The sequence below is a fragment of the Saccopteryx bilineata genome, chromosome 8, assembly GCF_036850765.1.
Source record: "Saccopteryx bilineata isolate mSacBil1 chromosome 8, mSacBil1_pri_phased_curated, whole genome shotgun sequence".
NCBI lineage: Eukaryota > Metazoa > Chordata > Mammalia > Chiroptera > Emballonuridae > Saccopteryx > Saccopteryx bilineata.
In genome coordinates, this window is record NC_089497.1 from 97,180,456 (window position 1) to 97,207,875 (window position 27,420).

General features: G+C 40.1%; 1 long non-coding RNA gene across 1 annotated transcript in view; it reads right to left on the reverse strand.

Annotated features, from left to right (window-relative positions):
- Positions 1-1,725: 1,725 nt before the first annotated feature.
- LOC136312093 (uncharacterized) overlaps positions 1,726-27,420 on the reverse strand; it is a 79,060-nt gene continuing 53,365 nt past the window's right edge. Inside the window, exons 2-4 of the long non-coding RNA XR_010726888.1 lie at positions 25,520-25,673; positions 24,332-24,452; positions 1,726-1,858 (exon numbers count right to left, since the gene is read on the reverse strand). This is a non-coding gene — a long non-coding RNA (uncharacterized lncRNA). The remainder of the gene's footprint in view (positions 1,859-24,331; positions 24,453-25,519; positions 25,674-27,420) is intronic.

A 27,420-nucleotide genomic window follows, 5' to 3' on the forward strand; every position in this document is an offset into this window, starting at 1 on the left:
ATCTTTGAGGAAGCAGGGTAACCAGGGAGATGCAGGGGATGAAAGAAAAGGGAGCAGAGAAGTGAGTGAAAGGTACGGCAATGAAAATGCAAAATAAAAAATAGAGAAGTGAGTTTTCATAAATGTAAAGGCATCACCGCGGCAGAGCCAAGGCTCCATCTCTTCTTTACTCGGTTACCCAGAAGCACTTATCACATTACTTTGACCTTTGTAGGTCTCAGAAAACATTAGTTGTGTTTCTTAAAATTGAGCATGCATAAAAATCACTGGGGGACCTTATGACAATGCAGATGCTAACACAGGGTGTCTGGAGTTTGTTTTGAGAGCTTGCATTTCTCACAGTCTTCCAGGTGACGCTGATGTCATCTGGGGACATCATTTTCCAAGCACTTTCCACAGTATAGGTGTTAGTTGACACACAAAAATATAGAATGGAATTTCTCAACCATGACACTTGATATTTGGGGCAAGATAATTCTTTGTTGTGGGGACTGTCTTTACATTGAAAGATGCTTAACAGCATCTTGTCCTGTATGCACTAGATGCCAATAGCAAATCTCTTAATTATGACATTCAAAAGTATCTTCAGATACTGCTAAAGGGTGGCAAAATCACCCCAGCTAAGAGTCACTGAAATGTCAAATGTTTTGGGGATGTTATTGGGGGAAGGCTGTTAGATAAAACGCTTGCAAGCAGCCCTGTCTCTTTCAGTTCTGTGCCAGCCCTGACTCTTATCCAACCTTGGCCTTCCTTGAAAAATAACAGGGGCAAGGGGGAAGATCAGCAGTGAAAGCCTTCATGCCAACACTTCTGATGAAAATGTTACAGCTCGGCCAAGTGCAGCCTGGCCCGCCTCCAGAGGAACCTGCCATCCAAGAATCTCCCCCCTCCTTGCTGCAGCACTGGCACAATCTGGAAATATTTCGAGCAACCAGAAGAAAAAAAGTAGTTGTGCCTATTTTTCGGGTGTAGGTAAATGTTAAATTAGTAGATATTCTTACTATTTCAGCAGTGTCGAGTCACACACACAAACATGTGTTGATATATCTCAGAGATTCTTTCTTTCCTTGTATTTGTTGAGGAGCAGAAAAATCACTCCACCTTTATTTAGTTTTTATGGCTGGACTAATAATAAAATAGACACAATACTAAATCAACAAGAGAAAAACCAACTTAATATGTGCACACAGGAGAATCAAGATATGGTATTCAGATTATAGAAAGAAGTCCAAAGATGACCAAGCTGGCACCTTCTCATACTTTGTAGACAGAGGAACAATAAATATGTGGGAAACTGAGAAGACAAAGGAAGTTAGTGCTCATTAGACAGGAATCTAAGAGGTTTGGCATAGGCAGTAAATCAGGGAAGGTGCTGTGAGGTTTGCTTGTATGGGCTGACTCCGGATTTTTAACTCTTGTAATGAGGTTGTCGCTTCAGCCTTCAGGAGCTGTGAGTGCACCCATCACAGGGAAACTGATATCCTGCATTGAGAGGGACAGAGGTGTGTCACAGAGCTCCTCCTGCTCCTGCTGCTTCTCAACTGAGTTTAATTCAAAATAATCAATGTGTCATTGTGGAACATCTTGGGGTGGCCTGCCCTAGGCCCCAACAAGGGAGCAAATAGCAAATACCATATTTGCCCATGTATAAGATGATCCCATGTATAAAACTCATCTTAATTTTGGGGCCCAAAATTGAGGAAAATAAATGTATTACATAAAGTTATTGAACACAAGTTTTATTCATCATAAAATTCATACAACTCCTCGTCACTGTCAAAACTCCTCTCCATTAGCTTGTCCTCATCTGTGTCTGATGACGAATCACTATCTTCAACAATGAGCACATAAAACAAGCCTGAAAAAAACAGGAAATGCAAGTAAAAAACAAAAAACAAAACTACAACCACTTTGTAAGACACACCGTTTTTAGACTCTGAATTTTTCCCAATAAAATGTGTCTTATACCTGGGGATATATGGTATGTTTAGAATATTTCAGAAACAACAAAATTCTCTCCCACCCTGACAAATATATATATATATATATATATATATATATATATACACTGCTCATAAAAATTAGGGGATATTTCAAAATGAATATAAAGCAATAAAATATCCCCTAATTTTTGTGAGCAGTATATTTCAGAAACATAGGAGGCCATAGGGTATATTTCAGTTTTTTCTTCCTGTTAAAAGGCAGGTAAAATAACCTTTTATCATTTCAATGTTATTGTTTTCTCTTCCCCACTTAACTTCCAAATTAGTCAAATTCTGTCCCAAAACATTTTTCTTTACTTTTTTTACTCTGTATTATTCCATTGCATTGAATAAATTCAGTTGAATATTGGGCTATACTAAGTGGGCTATACTAAGTGACAAATTGGTGTATGACAGAGAATAAGACAGTGTCTTGTTTCAAAGAACTAAATTATCTAGTTAGGTAAGGTAAGACTGACACAAATAATGCAACTAGTGAACAACAGAAGCAGTTCTAAGACTCCCTGATTCTTGAACTATGTCTAGGCCACAGACAACCCCCAACTAATTCTTGTGGAGTGAGGAATGAACCATTAATGTTCCAGTTTACAGATGCCATCAAAGATGACAGATGACCCATGAGCAGTCATACTGGTCAGAGAAGGCCTCATGGAACCAACTGCAGAACTTAACCAAGCCTCTGCACTGAGACACTAAACTCCAGCATGGCTTTTAGAAGTGTAAGGCTGTGTCTCTAGGATGACACAGCTGCCCATAAAAATGTCTACCTGAGAGAGCCCACCCACCAGGAAAGTTGACTGCTTTTCCAGCCAATACCTGAAGACAGGCCTCAGCCTCCCTTTCCTAGAGCATTTACTAATAGGGGTTTATAATTGTGAAGACTTCCTCACTCCTACAACTCAAGAGTGTCTTTCACAAGGACTTTGAAAGTCATTAGGCAGGACAGGACAGGATCTCTCTGGTAGAGGATAGAATCCTGACTTTTCCCATTGCCACTGAGCACTCATAGCCACCAAGCACTCATGGCTGGCCTCATCTCCTTTGCACTAACCAACCCTTTGTCATTTTCTACATGAGTCCCACTGTCACAAATGAGTGCAGCAAATAATTTTCAGATCTCAGGTGGGAACGGTGGAGGATTAGAAAATATACACAGAAAAAAAAAAAAAGGATGGGATCAGGAGGACCCATTGCACAGCTGATGGCTTGCAAGAGCGAGTCTCCACCTCCAAACTGCTTCATTTATAGGGCCAAGAGCAAAGCCATTAGCAAATCGAAGAGATTTCTGATACACAGTCACATTTCCGAGGCAAACTAAGAATTCTCCCCAGAGCCCAAAAAACCCCCGCCATGTATAACACCTTAACTTCACAAAACAAAGGGTAAAATGAAAACTGCCTCCAGTCTCTCTGAGGAACATGGGGAGTGGGACAAGTGGAAACACAGCTAACACGGAAGTGTGGGCAAAGGCATAGTCTTTTGCAATTTAATCAAACAATCAGAGATTTGTGGGGAAGAGCTTATACTTTTGGTTTAAGTCTTAAACTGTAAAAACTTTTGTCAACTTGCAGTCCCCCACATCCCACTCTCTCCCCATCCTTACTAAAACAAGAAGGCAGAATTTCCCTGTCATCAAACCTTTCAGTCAGTGTGCCCTCTCCTAGTCCATTTCTTAGACATTGATTGGTGCCCTGTATTCCAAACTCACTACAACCCTTGTCATTCCGACCTGCTCCCATTTACCTACTGAGACTTCTCCCCACCAGCAGTAGCACATGGGGAGTGTGGGCCGAGGGGCAAACTGGTATACACCCCCTGCAGCAGTCTAATATCTGAAGTAACCCCCACTGCACCTACTATCACAATTGCTCAGAAACTGGCCCACACCAGAAGCCCCTAACAGCTGAGGAAAGAGTGAAAAAGTAAAATGGAGTAACTATAGTTAAGCTATTAAATACTAAAATCAATTATGCTGAGGCATTAGAACAGGCATGGCCAACATACAACCCGTGGGCCAGATCTGGCCTGCATAATGAGTTTATGCGGTCCGCGATTAAATTTTTAATATTCTCCGCTACTTTAAAAATCTCAGCTACTCAAAGCAGAAGCATCTTTGATTATTGGAAATCGAGATATTTAAGAAGATAGTGATACACAGAAAAGAATTCCACATGTGACTAATCTAGGGTTAACTTCCAATAATTGGTAGAATGGATTCACAATACTTCTTTATTTAAAAAAAAAAAAATTCCATTATAAAGATTTACAACTTTTGTACTCATCTGTACTCAATATGAACTGTTTGACATTTAGTGGCAATGTGAAACCCACATTCTTTAATGCAAAGTTTGCCAGTGCGCACCCAAGATCAAATAATTTATTATTTTTGTGGTCAAGTGTGCTGAATCAAGTGGCATTGTAGCATAGACAATAACTGCAGTTGATAACTAAAAACGTGTCCAGGCTGTTTGTAAAACAAAATAATTGTTTTATTTGCAATATAACCCTTTCAAGCTCATTCTATTAAATATTGTTTCAGTTTATTGTGATACAGTTTGGATATTTATACAATATGTAATTATATTTTTATTAAAATAATATTACATATTAAAATTTTTATTCACATTTATTCATAAATTACATAATAAAAATTTGTTTACTTAAACAAATCATTTTTGTATTTAATATTTTTAAATTTTAATATTTCATCCGGCCTGTGAAAAAAGTTTTCTTTGTAATCTGGCCCAGGGGCAAAAACTGTTGGCCACGCCTGCTCTGGGAGATGTGCACTAGCTGGGGAACTTAAACTTGTAAACTCTCCAGTTATGACTGGATCTATATCTATATATCTACTATGTCTATACCTATATCTATATCTATCTGTATCATCTATATCTATCTATATTTTTATATAGCTCATATATCCAGACTAGCAGGCATCAGACATCAGGAAGATATCATCTCACACCAATCCAGAATCTAAGAATGAAGGACTGTTCTTCTCAAGAACGTAATTTATAGTATAAGAACTCTTAGCTTTTTTTCTTCTTGGGTACACTCACTCTGGATACTACCTAGTTGTACTTCCAGTTTGAAAACACTAAGGACTTTGAATAAACATTATCATTTATTTCTAGCTAAAACTTGATTCATTTACATCTGGTCAACATGGTAAATTAACTTAAATTTTGCTCCCCCCAGGAGTGGTGGGGACTGGAGGGAAAGGCCTTCCTGGTGGGAGGAGATGAACACACTGTGCTGGGGCTTCCTCCTCTTTTATCCTGCACCCATCTGAGCAGAGAGGTCAGAATGGACCTAGGAACTCCGTTAGTACAATTTCCTCAGTACAAGCTCAGGACAGTAAGACCAGGAGGCATATGCCTACTACCATCATCAACTGCTGCCTTTACCCTGGCACATCGACCCTACACCAGGAATTGTTTCTTTCTTTCTTTTTTTATTTTCTTTTTTTTTTAATTTCTATTTTTGTGTGTGTGTGTGCGATACAGAGAGAGGGACAGATAGGGACAGACAGGCAGGAAGGAAAAGAGATAAGCAGCATCAATTTTTTGTGGCAGCTTTTTAGTCTCCTTCATTGTTCATTGATTGCTTTCTCAAATGTCCCTTGCCGAAGGCAGAAGAGGGGCTACAGCAGAGCAAGTAACTCCTTGCTCGAGTCAACAACCTCGCTCTCAAGCCAGGAACCTTTGGGCTCAAGCCAGCAACCATGTGGTCATGTTCAAGCCAGGGACCTCAGGTTTCAAACCTGGGTCCTCTGTGTCCCAGTTCAAAGCTCTATTCATGGCACCACCACCTGGTCAGGCAGGAATTGTTTCAAGTGCTTCATCCCCCCCTTTCTTTTTAACAGAGGAAGACACCTAGGTTCAAGGAAATTAACAGTCATGCCTGAGGTTATACAGATAACAAGGGGCAGAACTGAAATTCACACCCACTTAAAGAAAATTAATTTAATTTCCAAAGATTTTACAAATATAAAATTTAAAAGAAACAACTCTGTTTTTCTCCAAGTTTAGAAAAAAAATGAAACTGCATTTTTAACTACATTATTTTTTTAAATGTGTACAAAATGATTAGTCCTGATGATGTAGGTTAAAAAGAATATGACATAGAGTTAGAAATATGCAAAGTTTTCTGTAGATTTACCCATAATCACATTTCCTTAAATTTGGCAAAGTTTCAGTAATCATTGATTTAGTACATAAAAATGATAAAATAACATGTTATCCTGAGAAAAGCTAATGCTTATTATAGATCTTAATTTGGTAAAAAAAAAAAATTGCAAATATCAAAAGCTCCATAAGGGGGCAACATGGGGCCAACACAGATGAAACATTTCCAAAAAAATCTGATTCCTCTCTTTAACCTCAAAATTTCTACAGCTCCAGATTACTCCAAAATAATGTTCTAGGAATTGATTTTAAAAATTATTGCCAGCAATTTCAAGCGCTGTGAAATCTTCCCAGTGACAATCAGAGCTATCAAAGTTAAGGAGTATAAGAATTAAAGTTAGGCCCTGGCCGGTTGGCTCAGTGGTGGAGCGTCGGCCTGACGTGCAGAAGTCCCGGGTTTGATTCCCTGCCAGGGCACACAGGAGAAGCACTCATCTGCTTCTCCACCCCTCCCCCTCTCCTTCCTCTCTGTCTCTCTCTTCCCCTCCCGCAGCAAGGCTCCATTGGAGCAAAGATGGCCCGGGGCGCTGGGGATGGCTCCTTGGCCTCTGCCCCAGGCGCTAGAGTGGCTCTGGTTGCAACAGAGCGACGCTCCAGAGGGGCAGAGCGTCGCCCCCTGGTGGGCGTGCCGGGTGGATCTCGGTCAGGCGCATGCGGGAGTCTGTCTGACTGTCTCTCCCTGTTTCCAGCTTCAGAAAAATACAAAAAAAAAAAAAAATTAAAGTTAGAATTTGAGCAAGTTTCTTGCCCTCTTTGGGTCTTCATATTCACTTTTGTATACAGGACTAACATCACATGCACTGCTTACTATAGACGGCCGATGTGACTTTCTAATGCCGATGTGACTTTCTAATGCAATGCTATGCCTACACGTGTAAGACTTGATTAAAAACTTTTAATTTAAATAGGTTGTTGCATTACATGTTTAAAACCAAGACCCTCAAGACAACATATGCCCAAAATCAAAAAAGTGAACATTCTGCAACATGAGGCCCCAAAACCCTGATGTACAGGGAAACCAAGGCCTCAACTAACACCCCTCCTCAACAACTTCCCCCTAGCAGGGACTAGGGGCCCTGGGGGCCATTTCTCAAAGCCAGTGGAACCCAGGTGGGCAAGCTCCATCAGGGATGGGGAATTTCCAGTGGATCTCTAAACACTTTTTGGTATTCCATGTCCACACTTATTAAGGACATATATACAACATAGATTAAAGTTATACATTTAAAAATGCCTCAGATGTAATAAACGTTTCTGAAGATGATTTTATGGGCTTTTATAAAAATAATGTTGTGCCAAGTAGATTGTCTAATAATTTATTTACTAGCTCTTCCCTTTAAAGATAGAAGCTTTAGGTGTCATTATATCCCTGCACTCCAGGGCAGTTCTGGGTGATGTGAATGATACCTTGCTTTGCTTTGTTTATATTTAAGAACTAACTGTGTAGCCTGCCTTAGAGTTTATGATTTTTATAAGAATATTGCTTCATAGTTTAGTATTTTGTGTACATGTTAACCTTCGGAACTAACTCTGAAAGCATTTTCAAATTCTATCATTCAAGGTTCTTTACTTGTAAGGGGGCAGATTTTTCAGAAGTCTCAAAATGAGACTGCTAAAAATCAACTGGTAGAGTCACCAAATCCTCCAGTGACCTGATGGAAGTCAATGGCAGGGGTCACCAAAGAAGTGATGAGATGAGATCAGGGATTTGGCCTCAATCATAAAATGAATTTTCAAATGGGTACCCTGGGTGATAAAAATATGTTTAGCCTTTTTTACAAATGTTAAATATTGGGGGGGGGAGATGATCTCATTCCAGAAAATTCATCAGTTGAGAAATAATAACATATAACCCTTACTCAGACTCATAATAGGTCCCATCCTTGAGGGAAAAAAACCCCAGCTTGTTCAACCTGGGTTCATCCATCTACTGAGTCAATATTTGCACATTCAAAACTTGCAGGTATTAAATGTACATATTTGCTTTGAAAAGAATGTTTGGAACTGGAAAACATTAGATTCTTAAAAATAACCATTTGACCTCTGACTTTTGATCTACCACACATGAAAACTTCTCAAGAGAATTTTAATTCTTACAACCTTCAGAATTATTGCAATTGCGATGAAAAACCCATAGGTAGAAACAGAAGAATTTTATGCCTCTGGGACCACACTCCTCCACAGAGCTTTCCTCGGTGTTCGACTCTGAGGGCTGACCTGGCAAGTGCAGAAGAGGTTCTCAGGAAGTGACAGGAGAAGCAAAGCAGGAATGTGAGAGAACATGGGGGGGAATGTTCTGTTTCATATTAAAACAAAACCCCATGACAGTAGTGTTGTAATAGAAAAGAGCTGTGTTGTGAGCACCAGAAATAAAAGTGTAGAGTATAATAAATATAGATTCTGTTTTGGAAAGAGTTAAAAGAACGTTTGAAGGCAGAGCCACCCTAGACTCAGGTGCTGGTTTAGAATTAGCAGAGCCTTTCACAAAGATCTTTAGTGTGTGTCTATAGGAAGTCTCAGCAACGTCTTTTTTTCCCAGGCTCCACAACTCCCTCTTCACACACACACACACACACAATTGTGAAAACACTGGCCAAATTTCCTCAAACATTGGGTTATATTAACTTAATGCTTATTGATATTTTCAGACCAGCCTTGGCCAGACTGCTTGGCTGGTTAGAGCATTGTCAGGACAAGCAAAGGTTGTTGATTCAATCCCCAGTCAGGGCACATACAGGAACAGATTCATGTTTCTGTCTCTTGCCTTCTCCCTTCCTCTTTTGCTAAAATCAATAAATAAACTTTTTTTTTTTAAAAAAAAGAAATTTTCAGATCAGTATGTACATGTGGATGAGACCTTACCTCCTACAATCCCTGATAAATAAATTTTTGCCCTATAAAGGAGCATCCATCCCCAGCCTGGGAAAGCTGGTCCTCAGCATGGCTTATACCTCTCAGCTTTCAACCCAGTGACCTGTGTGCTGGTTTTCACTGGGGTTCTCACCCACCTGAGCCTCTCCCTGACATTGGTGTAAACCTTTCCCAGTGTGTTTCTTTCACACACCAGCCTTTCACACCGCAGTAAGCCTGCGGTTGTACCATGCCAGAGAATATTTGACTATCCACAGTGATCTGACACTTCTGAGAATTGTAAGAAGATACAATTGTGACATTCGAATAAAAGCTATAAAATATATTAATAGGCTTTAGAAATAACTTCAAAGGAACTAGTCCAGTAAACAGGTGAGCCCAGACTCCCAGGATGGCTAGGAGCTGAAGAGTCCTTGAGATAGAGAAGTCGTTAGACTCCCAGGATGGTTAGGAGCTAAGGAGTCCTTGAGATAAGGAAGTCACAAGAACTCCTAAGACAGTAAATGTAACCACATCCTAGGGGATAGATAGGGATATTTCCAGCTGGGGCTTTCAACTGTATGACTGGTTACTAAGGCACGTGACTAGAATTTAATTTGGGGGAGCCAATTGCTAAATGCCAAATTTGCTTCTGTATGAACTGCTTGCTTGCTATGCTATAAGAACCCCTAGACTGTAGGCGCTCGGTGTGGCTCTTGTGACTACCACTTGAGTTCACCCCTGCGCAGGTTTGTTTTGTTTTGCTTTGTTTTCTTTTTCTCTTGGCCATAAAACTTCATCTGAAACTCTCCAAACGTCTCCAGTGTTTGTTTTACCCGGCGAGTGCAACAACAATGTGTCTTCAGCATCAGCTCTTCCAACTTGCACATCACTGTCAGTCCTTCCTCACTCTTTCATATACCCTTCCTCCTCTTGTCCCAGCAACAGGGGCAGCCCTCCATCAGGGACAGCCTGCCTGAGGACTCCATGGAGAAGCTGAAATTGGACTTTCTGGTGAGCATCTATACAGGGGTACTTGCTGTGTTAGAGAATAAATTCAAAGATGTACAAGATATATCCCCCACCCTTAAGCTGATTACCATTAAGTGTCAAAGGTAATCTGACCTTTTAGCAAACTGTTCTCATACCACTTCCTGGGGCATGAAGAAATGTAATATAACTAGATTGTCAAGAACAGGGTTTTTTTATATGGAACCAAAAGAAAACATGAATAGCCTCAGCAATCTTGAAATAGAAGAATAAAGTGGGAGGTATCACACTTCCGGATATCAAGTTATACTATAAGGCCACTGTACTCAAAACAGCCTGGTACTGGCATAAGAACAGGCATATAGATCAATGGAACAGAACAGAGAACCCAGAAATAAACCCATAGCTGTATGGACATCTGATATTAGACAAAGGAGGTAAGGGCATACAATGAAGTAAAGACAGCCTCTTCAACAAATGGTGTTGGGAAAATTGGACAGCTACCTGCAAAACAATGAAACTAGACCACCAACTTACACCATTCACAAAAATAAACTCAAAATGGGTAAAAGACTTAAATGTAAGCCGTGAAACCATAAGCATCTTAGAAGAAAAGATAGGCAGTAAGTTCTCCAACATCTCTCGCAGCAATATATTTGCTGATTTATCTCTGCCGGCAAGTGAAATAAAAGACAGGATAATCAAATGGGACTATATCAAACTAAAAAGCTTTTGCACAGCCAAAGACAATAAGAACAGAATAGGCCCTGGCTGGTTGGCTCAGCGGTAGAGCATCGGCCTGGCGTGCGGGGGACCCGGGTTCGATTCCCGGCCAGGGCACATAGGAGAAGCGCCCATTTGCTTCTCCACCCCCCCTTCCTCTCTGTCTCTCTCTTCCCCTCCCGCAGCCAAGGCTCCATCGGAGCAAAGATGGCCCGGGCGCTGGGGATGGCTCCTTGGCCTCTGCCCCAGGCGCTAGAGTGGCTCTGGTCGTGGCAGAGCGACGCCCCGGAGGGGCAGAGAGTCGCCCTTCGTGGGCGTGCTGGGTGGATCCCGGTCGGGCACATGCAGGAGTCTGTCTGACTGTCTCTCCCCATTTCCAGCTTCAGAAAAAATACAAAAAAAAAAAAAAGAACAGAATAGAAAGACAAACTACACAATGGGAGAACATATTTGACAATACATCTGAAAAGGGGTTAATAACCAAAATTTATAAAGGACTTGTAAATCTCAACATCAGGAAGACAAACAATTCAATCAAAAAATAGGCAAGCCCTGGTCGGTTTGCTCAGTGGTAGAGTGTTGCCTGGTGTGCAGGAGTCCTGGGTTCAATTCCCGGCCAGGGCACACAGGAGAAGCACCCATCTGCTTCTCCACCACTCCCTCTCTCCTTCCTCTCTGTCTCTCTCTTCCCCTCCCGCAGCCAAGGCTCCATTGGAGCAAAGATGGCCCAGGTGCTGAGGATGGCTCTGTGGCCTCTGCCTCAGGCACTAAAATGGCTCTGGATGCAACAGAGCAACACCCCAGAGGGGCAGAGCATCGCCTCCTGGTGGGCATGCTGGGAGGATCCTGGTTGGGCGCATCCCGGTTGGGCGCATGCAGGAGTCTGTCTGACTGCCTCCCCGTTTCCAGCTTCAGAAAAATGCAAAAAAAAAAAAAAAATGGGCAAAAGAATTGAATAGACACTTCTCCAAAGAGGACATACAGATGGCCAATAGGCATATGAAAAAATGCTCAACATCACTAATCATTAAAGAAATGCAAATTAAAACCACAATGAGATATCACCTCACACTGGTTAGAATGGCGCTCATCAACAAAACAACACAGAATAAGTGCTGGTGAGGGTGTGGAGAAGAGGGAACCCTCCTGCACTGCTGGTGGGAATGCAGACTGGTGCAGCCTCTTTGGAAAACAATACAGAGATTCCTCAAAAAATAAAAAATCAAACTGCCTTTTGACCCAGCTGTACCACTTTTAGGAATATACCCTAAGAATACCATAGAACTGTTCCAAAAGGAGAAATGCACCCCCATGTTTATGGCAGCATTGTTTACAATAGTGAAGATCTGGAAACAGCCCAAGTGTCCGTCAGTGGACGAATGGATAAAAAGCTTTGGTAAATATATACTATGGAATACTACTCAGGCGTAAGAAATGATGACATTGGATCATTTACAATAACATGGGTGAACCTTGATAACATTATATGGAGTGAAATAAGTAAATCAGAAAAAACTAAGAACTATATGAATTCATACATAGATGGGACATAAAAAAATGAGACTCAGAGACATGGACAAGAATGTGATGATAATGAGTGTCAGGTGGGGGAGTGGGGAGAGGGTGAGGAAGGAGAGAGAGGGGATGGGGGGAGGGTAGTGGCACAAAGAAAACCGGATAGAAGGTGACAGAAGACAATTTGACTTTTAGTGAGGGGTATGCAACATAATCAAATGTCAAAATAATCTGGAGATGTTTTCTCTGAACATATGTACCCTGATTTATCAATGTCACTGCATTAAAATTAATAAAAATATGATAAAAAAAAGAATTCAGAGACTTATTGTACTTTAAAAGTGTTGGTCTTACATAAAATGCACACATTTACTTGTATTTAGTGTAAACATATTGTATGACTCTCGCGGAATTACATTTTAAAATATGTGGTAGATGACGTCAGAGTAATGGCGGAGTAGGAAGCGATACCGATAAATCTCCCCCAAAACTCAACAAGATCTTCAACCAGAAACAGAAAAACCTATACTTGGAGCTTCCAGATTCTTCGCAATACACCCAAAGGTATGATTGAGTGAAAAATTGGCTAAATATATAACCAAACCCCGAAGGAAATAGGGAGTAAGAAATGCTCCGCCTTCCTCACTAACCTAAACAGGGCGGCTTTTTCTGGTAACTGTGAATATAGAAACTGAGGCGGGCAAAGGGGGTGAATAGATCCAGGCCGCCGCAGCAAAAACGGCCGAACCAGGCTGTGGCTCAGAGATCCAAGCCGAGGAAAATCTGATCCTGTGGCAACCCGGGCAATACAAGCTAACACTTGCGCCAAACCCAAACAAAGAAAGACAAGCGGAGCGGCCATTTTACCCGGTCTCCTGGTCGGTGCGCAGTTAGTGGAAGAGAGATTTCTTCCTAAGCCGCGGAAGTGGGTACCCGTGTTGCCCCACGGAGAGGCAGGGTCAGAGGCCTTTCTGTGGGCTGAGGGCAGAGTCTCTGGGCAGCCCCAGCGCCCTGGGAAAGCCACGCACGGGAGGGAGTGAGAACTAATCCCAACGGTGGAGATTTTCCGTGCTGGAGGCTGTTTCACTCAGAGCGAAACGCGGCCGGCCTCATATCCTGGTTTGCGCGCGCAGATAAGGAGTGAGCGATTCCTCCGAGTGCCTCGGCAGTGCGCGCCCGTGTTATCGCACAGAGGGGCAGAGTCAGGGGCCTTTGTGTGGGCCAAATCGGAATCTCGGGCCGCCCCAGCGCCTTGCAAAAGCCGCACACGGGGACGGAGCGAGACTCAATTCCAACGCTGCAACTTTTCCCTGCGGTTGGGGGTTTCACTCAGAGCGTGAGACTCTGGCCGGATATCCTGGTTGCAGACAGTGAGTGAGAGTTTCTTCCAAGCACCCCGGAAGTGGGCGCCCGCTAGTGTTACCGGATAGAGTGGCAGAGCCAGAGGTCTTCGAGTGGGCGGAAAGCCCGCCTGATTATGCTAGCAGCTCTGACTGACTGAGCCTTACCCAGAGCCCTGTGCTGAGTGGAAATAGAGTGGGGAGTTGCCAGCAATTTGAGCCTCTTACTATCCAGGCAGAGGCAGCAGCAACCCCATAGCTGGATTATCAGGCTACTAATTGAGGAAGGAAAGACTAGGAGAAAGGCTCCAGGAACACGGACTCTCTCACTGTCGGAGCCTATAAATGCTAATGAGCCTCGACTCCCAACGAGAATAAAGCACAATACATGACATTGCCATAGAGACTTATCAACTGCAAACCTCTACCTGAGCGTGCCAAAGGGGCAGAACCCGGGGTACAGAGTCACCGACCAGGAAGAGGGAGAGAAAAGAAAAAGCAAGAAGATAACCTCTCAAAATCAAGAATAATCTGCAGACTTTATAACCTATCCCATTTTATTATATTTGTTCGTTTGTTTCTATTATCTTCATTCTTGAGACTTTTTTTTCCTCCTCCAATTTGGCCGATTAACTCTCTACCGGTCTTACTCTCTCCTCTCCCTGAACTACACTACCCATAAGTGTTACATCTCCCATTATCATTTCTCTTCTCTTCCTTTCTCTCTATGAGGGTTGCACTCCAAAACCCTTAACTCTCTCTCTCTCCTTTCTTTTTTCTTCTTTTAGTGGTTCCCTCTTTTTTTCTCTCTCTCTCTTTCTTTTCTCCCTCTATATTAGTTTCTTCCTTTCTCCTTTACATCTCCTCTCATTCAAACCTCAATAACAAACAAATTATGTTATCTGGGACTCAAACCTATGTTTGTGGCATTTTGGGGGGTTTTTACTTCACCTTTTTAACTCACTAGCAGTGCTCCCATCCCTGGCTCTCCATATTATCTAGTTCTTGTTCCACTAAATACAATAGTAAGTTTTTAATTTGTCCCCCCATTTTTCCATTTTCCTCTTATTCCTCTCATCATAACTCTTAGAAAACCAACACCTAAAAGCAAATCATTTTATTCTTGACCCAAATTTTTTCCTTATTTGCTTTTTGTGGGTCCATACGCTCTTTTTTTTTTTTTTTTCTTTCTCTCTTTTTTGCCCCTTTATTACTTTTCCCCAATTCAGGCCCTCCATCACAGGCATTGTTTGTTATAACTCACAGTCCACCACAAGATTTTCTCAAGAAAGAGGGGAGAGGAGAGGAGAGGAAAAAAAGAGGGGGGGAATAATTTCCTTTTTTAAAAAATTTTTATTTTATTTTATTTTTCTTTATTTCATTATTAATTTTTTTTAAAAAAAACAACTCTTTTCGATTTGTTATTTTTTTATTTTTTTTAACTTTTTATTCTTTATTAAATCTCATTAATACTATCAACAAAACCACCCTCAGATGCCATTAAGGAAGAGAAAATCGAATATCATGGATACAAAAGAAAGAGAGGTAACACAGCTAGATGAGGAAAAATCTATGGAGAAAAAATTTAATATATTGGAAACCTTGGAGCTAAATGACAGAGAATTCAAGATAGAAATCCTAAAAATCCTCCGAGATATACAAGAAAACACAGAAAGGCAATATAGGGAGCTCAGAAAACAACTCCATGAACACAAAGAATATATGTCCAAGGAAATTGAAACTATAAAAACAAATCAAACAGAGATGAAAAACTCAATTCACGAGCTGAAAAACGAAGTAACAAGCTTAGCTAATAGAACAGGTCAGATAGAAGAGAGGATTAGTGAAATAGAAGACAAGCAACTTGAGGCACAACAGAGAGAAGAAGAAAGAGACTCAAAAATTAAAAAAAATGAGATAGCCCTACAAGAATTATCTGACTCCATCAAAAAGAATAACATAAGAATAATAGGTATATCAGAGGGAGAAGAGAGAGAAAATGGAATGGAGAACATACTTAAACAAATAATTGATGAGAACTTCCCAAGCCTGTGGAAAGAACTAAAGCCTCAAGTTCAAGAAGCCAACAGAACTCCAAGTTTTCTTAACCCCAACAAACCTACTCCAAGGCATATCATAATGAAATTGACACAAACCAACAGCAAAGAAAAAATTCTCAAGGCAGCCAGGGAAAAGAAGAATACAACATATAAAGGAAGGCCCATTAGATTATCATCAGATTTCTCAGCAGAAACTCTACAAGCTAGAAGAGAGTGGACCCCAATATTTAAAGTCCTGAAAGAGAGGAACTTTCAGCCACGAATACTATACCCATCAAAGCTATCCTTCAAATACGAAGGAGAAATAAAAACATTCACAGATACAGAAAAGATGAGAGAATTTATCATCAGAAAACCCCCACTCCAGGAATTACTAAAGGGGGTTCTCCAATCAGATACAAAGAACAAAAAAAAACAGAGCCACAAGTAAAAGCTCCAAGAAGAACACAATAAAACCAAATTTAAACTGTGACAACAACAAAAAGAAAGAGGGGGAGAAGACGGAGATTAACAGTAGCAAAGGACGATGGAGTGCAAAAGTACTCACAAAATAGTTCGCTACAATGAACAGGGTAGGGACCCTTTTCATTACTCAAAGGTAACCACCATTGAAAAAACCACCACAGAAGCACATGAGATAAAAAAGATAGCAACAGAGGAAAGATGTATGGAATACAACCAAATAAAAACAAAAGATAGAAAAACGAAAGAGAAGGATCAAACAAGACACAAAACTAACAGAAAGCAAGATATAAAATGGCAATAGGGAACTCACAAGTATCAATAATTACACTAAATGTAAATGGATTAAACTCACCAATAAAAAGGCACAGAGTAGCAGAATGGATTAAAAAAGAAAATCCAACTGTATGCTGCCTACAGGAAACTCATCTAAGTAACAAGGATAAAAACAAATTCAAAGTGAAAGGCTGGAAAACAATACTCCAAGCAAATAACATCCAAAAAAAAGCAGGTGTAGCAATACTCATATCGGATAATGCTGACTACAAGACAGGAAAAGTACTTAGAGACAAAAATGGCCATTTCATAATGGCTAAGGGGACACTGAATCAAGAAGACATAACAATTCTTAATATATATGCACCAAACCAAGGAGCACCAAAATATATAAGACAGCTACTTATTGATCTTAAAACAAAAACTGACAAAAATACAATCATACTTGGAGACCTCAATACACCGCTGACGGCTCTAGATCGGTCATCCAAACAGAGAATCAACAAAGACATAGTGGCCTTAAACAAAACACTAGAGCACCTGGATATGATAGACATCTACAGGACATTTCATCCCAAAGTGACTGAGTATACATTTTTCTCCAGTGTACATGGATCATTCTCAAGAATTGACCATATGTTGGGCCACAAAAACAATATCAGCAAATTCAGAAAAATTGAAGTTGTACCAAGCGTATTTTCTGATCATAAAGCCTTGAAACTAGAATTCAACTGCAAAAAAGAGGAAAAAAATCCCACAAAAATGTGGAAACTAAACAACATACTTTTAAAAAATGAATGGGTCAAAGAAGAAATAAGTGCAGAGATCAAAAGATATATACAGACTAATGAAAATGACAATACGACATATCAGAATCTATGGGATGCAGCAAAAGCAGTGATAAGAGGGAAGTTCATATCGCTTCAGGCATATATGAACAAACAAGAGAGAGCCCAAGTGAACCACTTAACTTCCCACCTTAAGGAACTAGAAAAAGAAGAACAAAGACAACCCAAAACCAGCCGAAGAAAGGAGATAATAAAAATCAGAGCAGAAATAAATGAATTAGAGAACAGAAAAACTATAGAAAAAATTAATAGAACAAGGAGCTGGTTCTTTGAAAAGATCAACAAAATTGACAAACCCTTGGCAAGACTTACCAAGGAAAAAAGAGAAAGAACTCATATAAACAAAATCCAAAATGAAAGAGGAGAAATCACCACGGACACCGTAGATATACAAAGAATTATTGTAGAATACTATGAAAAACTTTATGCCACTAAATTCAACAACCTAGAAGAAATGGATAAATTTCTAGAAAAATACAACCTTCCTAGACTGAGTCAAGAAGAAGTAGAAAGCCTAAACAGACCTATCAGTAGAGAAGAAATAGAAAAAACCATTAAAAACCTCCCCAAAAATAAAAGTCCAGGCCCTGACGGCTATACCAGCGAATTTTATCAAACATTCAAAGAAGACTTGGTTCCTATTCTACTGAAAGTCTTCCAAAAAATTGAAGAAGAAGCAATACTTCCAAACACATTTTATGAGGCCAACATAACCCTCATACCAAAACCAGGCAAGGATGGCACAAAAAAAGAAAACTACAGACCAATATCTCTAATGAATACAGATGCTAAAATACTAAACAAAATACTAGCAAATTGAATACAACAACATATTAAAAAAATAATACATCATGATCAAGTAGGATTCATCCCAGAATCTCAAGGATGGTTCAACATACGTAAAACGGTTAATGTAATACACCATATCAACAAAACAAAGAACAAAAACCACATGATCTTATCAATAGACGCAGAAAAGGCTTTCGATAAAATACAACACAATTTTATGTTTAAGACTCTCAACAAAATGGGTATAGAAGGAAAATATCTCAACATGATAAAGGCCATATATGATAAACCATCAGCTAACATCATATTAAATGGCACGAAACTGAAGGCTTTCCCCCTTAAATCAGGAACAAGACAGGGTTGTCCACTCTCTCCACTCTTATTTAATGTGGTACTAGAGGTTCTAGCCAGAGCAATCAGACAAGACAAAGAAATAAAAGGCATCCATATCGGAAAAGAAGAAGTAAAGGTATCACTTTTTGCAGATGATATGATCCTATACATCAAAAACCCCAAAGAATCCACAAAAAGACTACTAGAAACAATAAGCCAATACAGTAAGGTCGCAGGATACAAAATTAACATACAGAAGTCAATAGCCTTTCTATATGCCAACAATGAAACAACTGAGAAGGAACTCAAAAGAATAATCCCCTTCACGATTGCAACAAAAAAAATAAAATACTTAGGAATAAACATAACAAAGAATGTAAAGGACTTATATAATGAAAACTATAAACCATTGTTAAGGGAAATCGAAAAAGATATAATGAGATGGAAGAATATACCTTGTTCTTGGCTAGGAAGAATAAATATAATCAAGATGGCTATATTACCCAAAGCAATATACAAATTTAATGCAATTCCCATCAAAATTCCAATGACATTTTTTAAAGAAATAGAGCAAAAAATCATCAGATTTATATGGAACTATAAAAAACCCCGAATAGCCAAAGCAATCCTAAAGAAAAAGAATGAAGCTGGGGGCATAACAATACCTGACTTCAAACTCTATTATAGGGCCACGACAATCAAAACAGCATGGTATTGGCAGAAAAATAGACACTCAGACCAATGGAACAGAATAGAAAGTCCAGAAATAAAACCACATATATATAGTCAAATAATTTTTGATAAAGGGGCCAACAACATACAATGGAGAAAAGAAAGCCTCTTCAATAAATGGTGCTGGGAAAACTGGAAAGCCACATGCAAAAGAATGAAACTGGACTACAGTCTCTCCCCCTGTACAAAAATTAACTCAAAATGGATCAAAGATCTAAACATAAGACCTGAAACAATTAAGTACATAGAAGAAGACATAGGTACTCAACTCATGGACCTGGGTTTTAAAGAGCATTTTATGAATTTGACTCCAATGGCAAGAGAAGTGAAGGCAAAAATTAATGAATGGGACTACATCAGACTAAGAAGTTTTTGCTCAGCAAGGGAAACTGATAACAAAATAAACAGAAAGCCAACTAAATGGGAAATGATATTTTCAAACAACAGCTCAGATAAGGGCCTAATATCCAAAATATACAAAGAACTCATAAAACTCAACAACAAACAAACAAACAATCCAATAAAAAAATGGGAAGAGGATATGAATAGACACTTCTCCCAGGAAGAAATACAAATGGCCAACAGATATATGAAAAGATGCTCATCTTCTTTAGCTATTAGAGAAATGCAAATCAAAACTGCAATGAGATACCACCTCACACCTGTTCGATTAGCTGTTATTAGCAAGTCAGGTAATAGCAAATGTTGGAGAGGCTGTGGAGAAAAAGGAACCCTCATACACTGTTGGTGGGAATGTAAAGTAGTACAACCATTATGGAAGAAAGTATGGTGGTTCCTCAAAAAACTGAAAATAGAACTACCTTATGACCCAGCAATCCCTCTACTGGGTATATATCCCCAAAACTCAGAAACATTGATACGTAAAGACACATGCAGCCCCATGTTCATTGCAGCATTGTTCACAGTGGCCAGGACATGGAAACAACCAAAAAGCCCATCAATAGATGACTGGATAAAGAAGATGTGGCACATATACACTATGGAATACTACTCAGCCATAAGAAATGATGACATCGGAACATTTACAGCAAAATGGTGGGATCTTGATAACATGATACGAAGCGAAATAAGTAAATCAGAAAAAAACAGGAACTGTATTATTCCATACGTAGGTGGGACATAATAGTGAAACTAAGAGACATTGATAAGAGTGTGGTGGTTACGGGGGGGAGGGGGGAATGGGAGAGGGATAGGGAGTGGGAGGGGCACAAAGGAAACAAGATAGAAGGTGACAGAGGACAATCTGACTTTGGGTGGTGGGTATGCAACATAATTGAACGACAAGATAACCTGGACTTGTTATCTTTGAATATATGTATCCTGATTTATTGATGTCACCCCATTAAAAAAATAAAATTATAAAAAAAAAAAAAAAATGTGGTGTTCATGGCTCTCTCAGCCAAAAAGGTTCCCGACCCCTGGTTTACATAAAAGCAGAAAGGTTTTTAATACCAAGGGAAGAAGTTCAACTGAATTCAATGGGTCACAGCCATCATAAAGGTTCTGGTGCAGGGGTTACTAATATGAAACATGAGTTAGTAATACTATTCTGTAGATAGCCCATAGTTGGAGGGAAAGTGTTTTGAAAGCAGAAAGACCAACTGGAAATCTAATGTAATTCTCCACAGAGAAACCACCAGGGTCCAAGCCAGAGAAGGGCAGAGGAAATAAAGAAATATGAGAGACCTTGCAAAGGAAGAATACACAGGTTCGGAGCAGAGAAATGCAGTCAAGGCAAGACTTCAACCCTGGTTCCAGGGAGAGAAGTGGTAACAGGACCCCAGATCCTCTTTGAGTTCATAAAAATCTGCTTCTGAGACACTGAAAACCTGATTCCCCCAAAAAGAAACTGCCATGGCCACGGTGTAAAGTCTACTTTCCCTAGTTGTTCATTTAACAAGTATTTATTTAGTACTTCTATGTGCTAGGCTATTAAGTCAGAAATAAATAAGGTACAGACACCCTGGGAGTTCATCAACCAGTCCCATAACTTACAGGTAATTATTTTGGTGTCCTCATCTCTAAAATATAGAACTACCACTCGATTTTTGTTTATGACTTTTCCCATAACCAATTTTTATGCAACTGCCACTATTTAAATGCATGCTCTCCTTGAGCTATCACTAGATGCTGCCGAAGTGTGAGTAAATAGACTGTGCTCCCCTTCCCAGCTGTATTGTCAAGAACACAAAGCATAAAAGAACACTGTTTCAAATGGGATTTCAGACATCACCAAGGAACAGAGGCCAAGAGCCTTCGCAGGACTTAGCAGAAAGTATCCTCCTCTGCATGCTACTGTCAGATGGAATCTGTGCACCAGGATGAGTATGGGAGTCATCTACGCGGTACTTGAAGTCACGCATCATAGGGTTTGTTATTTGGAAACACCTATTTTACTTGAAGACTTAAAGTACATTGTTGATTTGAAATAAGCTTATATTAAAACACACCAAAACATTGTGCAGTAGGATACAAATTTTACATGGACTGTAAGGTTGTCTAGATACATAGTTAATCTCAAATTACATTGTATGCACATAGATAGCACTTTTTTTTTTACTAAAATCTTTGCATCCATATAAATTGTTAGAAAACTGAACTCATCAAATTTTACATCAAATCCTGAGGAATGTGACACAGAGTGCAATTTAAGGGTTAATTAAATACCCAGAATTGGGGAGCTGGGAGCCTAGTAGTAAAACATTGTTTCCTTTTGCTTTTCCTACAGGTCTTCTTTAACCACAGCCTAATTAGCAGCCTGAACAAAGGTATCTTCTTGCAGATGTTTACCATTTTCTGGAGAAGGGGTGAGAAAAAAAAAAGTGACTAAAAATAAATACTGGTTGTATTCCTATTTTCAGCTCTTTTAAAGCAAACAAATCTCACTATGCCCCTCCTAAGTGCTTTATAGTTTTGAGGACTTGACTGACAAGTAAATTTTCTTATCTCTATTGAGAGTCTATAAATAATGAATAGTGTCTCAGCAATGAAGGGAGGATTAGTTCTTTCATACAATGGAAATCCCAGAAAGCCAAGGGCATCCTTGGTAGAATGAAGAAAGGCAACTTCTTCAGGAACTTCTCACCAAGATCTGGGAGGGGAGCATTAAACTATTACTTTTACAGATGGAGAGACAGACTTAGGTTGGGTTGCCTGAGAGCACCCACAGATAATGTGTGGCAGAGCTGGGATTGAACAAAGCCTGTCTATTACACATGCGTCCTATTTCCCCTTTGCACCATGGAAGACATGTCTTCCTAAAGCATTTTCAGGTCTATAACCCAATGTCATCTAGACCAGTGGTCCCCAACCCTTGGGCCGCGGACCAGTACCGGTCCGTGGGCCATTTGGTACCGGTCCTCAGAGAAAGAATAAATAACTTACATTATTTCCATTTTATTTATATTTAAGTCTGAACGATGTTTTATTTTTTAAAAATGACCAGATTCCCTCTGTTACATCCGTCTAAGACTCACTCTTGACGCTTGTCTCGGTTACGTGATACACTTATCTGTCCCACCCTAAAGGCCGGTCCATGAAAATATTTTCTGACATTAAATTGGTCCATGGACCAAAAAAGGTTGGGGACCACTGATATAGACCCCCTGCTCTGTCTGGTTCATCTTGGGTCAGCCTCAGAAATTTGTTCACTCCACCTAAAAAAACTAAGGATTTGCCAAGGGCAACCTCAGAGTAGGGATGAATTTCTGAAATTTGATGTTCTGAGTTTTTTTCAGTCAAAGATGAGGCAGAATCAGATGGAATCCTGGAGTCATATGGGGCAGAACTCCCGATAAAGACCAAAAGCAAACTGGCCTTGGAAAATGAGAGGGAAGCAGAGGCCCTGGGTCTGAAAGGCTCAATCCTCCTCCTGGACTCATCATTTCCAGCGGTAGGACCTCACGTTGCCTCACTTCTCTGAGCCCCAGCTTCCTAATTTGGAAAACGAAGGTACTGGAACTTTCTACCTATCCAACCTCATTACACTGATGATCAAAAGAAGTAATGAGAACAGCCCAGGTGTGTTCAACAGGATAATGGACAAATTATAGTATATCCATACAATAAAATATTACTTGGCAACAAAAAGGAATAAATTACTGAAACATACAGCAACACAGATGACTCTCAAAAGTATGATACTAAGGGAAAAAAGAAACACAAAATACTGTGTGATTTGATTTATATTAAGTTTTCTATCAGGAACAGCTAACCAATGATAGAAATCAGGGTAGTATTTGCAAAAGGCTGAAGTGGAGAGAATTGAGAAGGAAAATGAGGAAATTTTCTGGGAGGGGGATGGAAACGTTCTATACCTTGATAAATCATACACATTTGTCAGGACTAATTGAATGCACACTAAATACCTACAACTTTCACCATATAGAAATTGACAAGAGAAAAATTCTAAGAAATCCTAAGTTAAATTATAGCAGGTTTGAGGATAAAAGGAAATTAGACAGTTAACAGGGTCACCTACAAAAAACTGCTCCTTTTTCTAAATGCATGTTTGAACTCTGAATCAAGTTCAAGGCAGCTCTTTCAGCTGTTATCTAGAAAGAATAACCAACCACCAGATGCCACTGGATCTTGCTTATCCATGAACTTTCCAGACTTATCAAATACTTCTTCCTTATAGGCTAGTCACTTATCCCAAAACTTACTCTACTTCACTTTCACCCCTCCCTCTTATCTATAACCAATGTAAATTTTTTAAATTTATTAACTTTAGAGAGAGAAAGGGAAAGAGAGAAACATTGATTTGTTATTCCACCTATTTATGCAGTCATTGGTTGATTCGTGGATGTGCCCTGACCAGAGATCAAACCTGCGATTCTGATTTATCAGGACAGTTTTCTAACCAACTAAGCTACCCAGCCAGGGCACCAATGTAAATTCCTTCAAAACAACATCTTTTCCCCCAGACTCATTGTGTAAAAGAGCTCTGTCAACCCCAGGATAGCAGACATGTTTCTTTTCCAAGTAGACCTGCTGCTGGTGGTTCAGGCTGTCTGGCCCAGAATCTGGTCCTTTTTCTGGCTACCATATGGCTCAATAAACCTTTTTCTTCAAGATAACTCTCAGTATTTAAGGTTTTTGTTTAACAAAATTGTACCTCAATAAAAAGGAAAATAAAATATAAAAAACTTTGGTGAATAGAAGAGCTTTGTACAAATGTAAAATTCCATGGTTGCTTACCAGAAAGTTGATCTTCTTTACGTCCCTGCTGCAGTGACTGTGGTGGCTCCAAAAAAGGAACTCAAGTGAGGTTGCTTTATTTTATTATCCAGATTATGACTGGGTCTGAGCATAGGAACTTCTGAGGAAAGCAAATAGCATACAAGTAAGGCAACACTAAATTTAGAAAAATGAATCATAGTCTAGTAACAAATTGGCATATGGGCCATTCCACAGCATATATACATTTCACACAATATATACACCATAAATATATATATATATATATTCCACCCTATATATATTTTTTCTAAATCAGACTCTCTAGATTTTTATAGGAAAGGGAAGTTATTTAAAACTTAGTTCAAGAAAAGCAAGCTGCAATAAAAAGAATAATGGGCCCTGGCCGATTGGCTCAGCGGTAGAGCGTCGGCTTAGCGTGCGGAGGACCAGGGTTCGATTCCCAGCCAGGGCACACAGGAGAAGCGCCCATTTGCTTCTCCATCCCTCCGCCGCGCTTCCCTCTCTGTCTCTCTCTTCCCCTCCCGCAGCCAAGGCTCCATTGGAGCAAAGATGGCCCGGGCGCTGGGGATGGCTCTGTGGCCTCTGCCCCAGGCGCTAGAGTGGCTCTGGTCGCAACATGGCGACACCCAGGATGGGCAGAGCATCGTCCCCTGGTGGGCAGAGCGTCGCCCCTGGTGGGCGTGCCGGGTGGATCCCGGTCGGGCGCATGCGGGAGTCTGTCTGACTGTCTCTCCCTGTTTCCAGCTTCAGAAAAATGGAAAAGAAAAAAAAAAAAAAAAAGAATAATGGCCTTTACCCTGGGCACACCAGCCTCTTTCAAAATGTTCTTGTTTCTACTCATAACAGCCCCACAAAGCAGATAGCGTTATCTCTATTTCATGGATAAGAAAGTCAAGGCTCAGGAGCAGCTAAATTATTTGCTATAAGATACATACCAAGAAATCAAACCTGTGGGTGTCTGGTTCCATAGCTTCTTTGCTCCATCTTGACAGGCTACACATATTTTTCATTCCTGCTTAGTGTTCTCATTAGTTATCTTCACGGTTGTAAGTAAATTTCTCATTACACAACAGTCATAGCAGTAATATCTAACATTTTTTGAGTATTTATAAAGAGTCAGGATTTAACATGTATTAACTCATTAAATGCTTAAAACTTAGTAAAGAGGTAGCCATTATTACTAACCTGATTTTACATATAAAGGCACTGACTGCCCCAGCCACATAGTTCAGTTGGTTGGAGCATCGTCCTGGGGTGCAGAGGTTGCTGGTTTGATCCCCGGTCAGGTCACATACAGGAATAGATGTTCCTATCTATCTCCTTCTCTCTCCCTTCCTCTCTAAAATCAATAAAATAAACATTAAAAAAAAGACACTGACCAAGAAGAGTAAAAGCACTTTCCCAAGGTCACACACATAGCAAATAGCAAAGCCAAGATTTGTGCTCACACTAGCTCTCCAGTCACTGCACTGCCTTTTCTCAATGCTCACCAGTGGGTGGCTCACCTTTGAGAAATCCAAAGTGCAAGGCATTATACAATATGATTAAAACTTTTATTTCAGAAAAGAGTAGAAACACTTTCAAGTTTCCTAGGAAAGGTCTGCAACCAGAGGCTAGTCCAAGGTTGTAAAACAGCATACATCTTCGCCTATCTCAGACTCATAAGAGCTGTTAGGGCTACTGGTATATCTACAGTAGAGGCAAAGACAGAAGCCTTTACACATCTTTATTAACAAGTATCATAAGAAAGTCACAAGATCAGGATATGACTCCATCATGACTGCCTGTCTCTTAGAAAATTTCATTCATCTAGTCCAATGGTTCACCCCAATGCCTCCAAAGAATGTGTCAGATTCTCAGGATAATGTCTCACTCTGTAGTACTTGGAGCAGGAAGAGGGGTAAAGGAAAGGGAAGAAAGTGTGAGCTTGAGGAAAGAAGAAATCCAACTGTTCCTGATACTCTCTTCCTCTCCCTTCTCCTAAAAAACTACTGATCTAAGGCTCATATTAAGCAGTGCGATTTAATAAGTTCACACCGGTTTGGCAGAACCAATACCTAATTTTTTGTTGAGTTCGGTGAACCAGTTGTTAAAATGGCACTTATAATCAGGGTTCTCTCTAATGGGGACGCCTGGGCAGTCACCCAATATGGAAATCACAAATTTACATTCCTTACTTTTTTTTAATATTCATCTATGCAACAGTGTATTCTAAGCACCTGTAGTAATGTTCATTCTGTCCATAGGTGAAAAAAATTGCAAGCGAGGATGCAAATCAAGAAGCAATATGGAAATACCTTAAATAACAGTTCTATTGTTGTTGTCAGGTTTTATTTAATATTTAATTCATTAATATTTTAAAACTCTTTCTTATAAGCTAGTTTTGTGTATCTATTCTATTGTTGTTTTTGGAGAGACAGAGAGAGTCAGAAAGAGAGGGACACACAAGGACAGACAGACAGAAAGAAAGAGAGATGAGAAGCATCAGTTCTTTATTGTGGCTCCTTAGTTGTTCATCAATTGCTTTCTCATGTGTGCCTTGATCAGGGGCTACAGCCGAATGAGTGACCCCTTGCTCAAGCCAGTGACCTTGGGTTCAAGCCAGCAACTTTGGGCTTCAAGCCAGTGACTTTTGAGCTCAAGCCAGCAACCATGGGGTCATATCTATGAACCCACACTCAAACCAGTGACCCTTCGCTCAAGCTGGTGAGTCTGAGCTCAAACCAGCAACCCTTCGCTCAAGCTGGTGATTCTGTGCTCAAACCAGTTGAGCCCACACTCAAGCTGAATGAGCCCGAGCTCAAGCCAGCGACCTTGGGGTTTCAAGGTCTATCCTCTGTCCTTGAAACCAGTCCAATGCTCTATCCTCTGTGCCACTGTGTGGTTAGGCTGTTCTATTGCTCTTATTTAAGTATTAAATGCATAAAATAATAGAGTACCTTTCATTATATTATTTTTTTATACTTTGTAATGTCAGTGGCTGAGGATAGGCAGGTCCGCGTTGGATTCGGGCAGACGGTAGAGGAACTGCAGAGCCAGAAAGCATTAGGGCCATTCCGTTTAATAAAGTCTCACACACAAAAAAA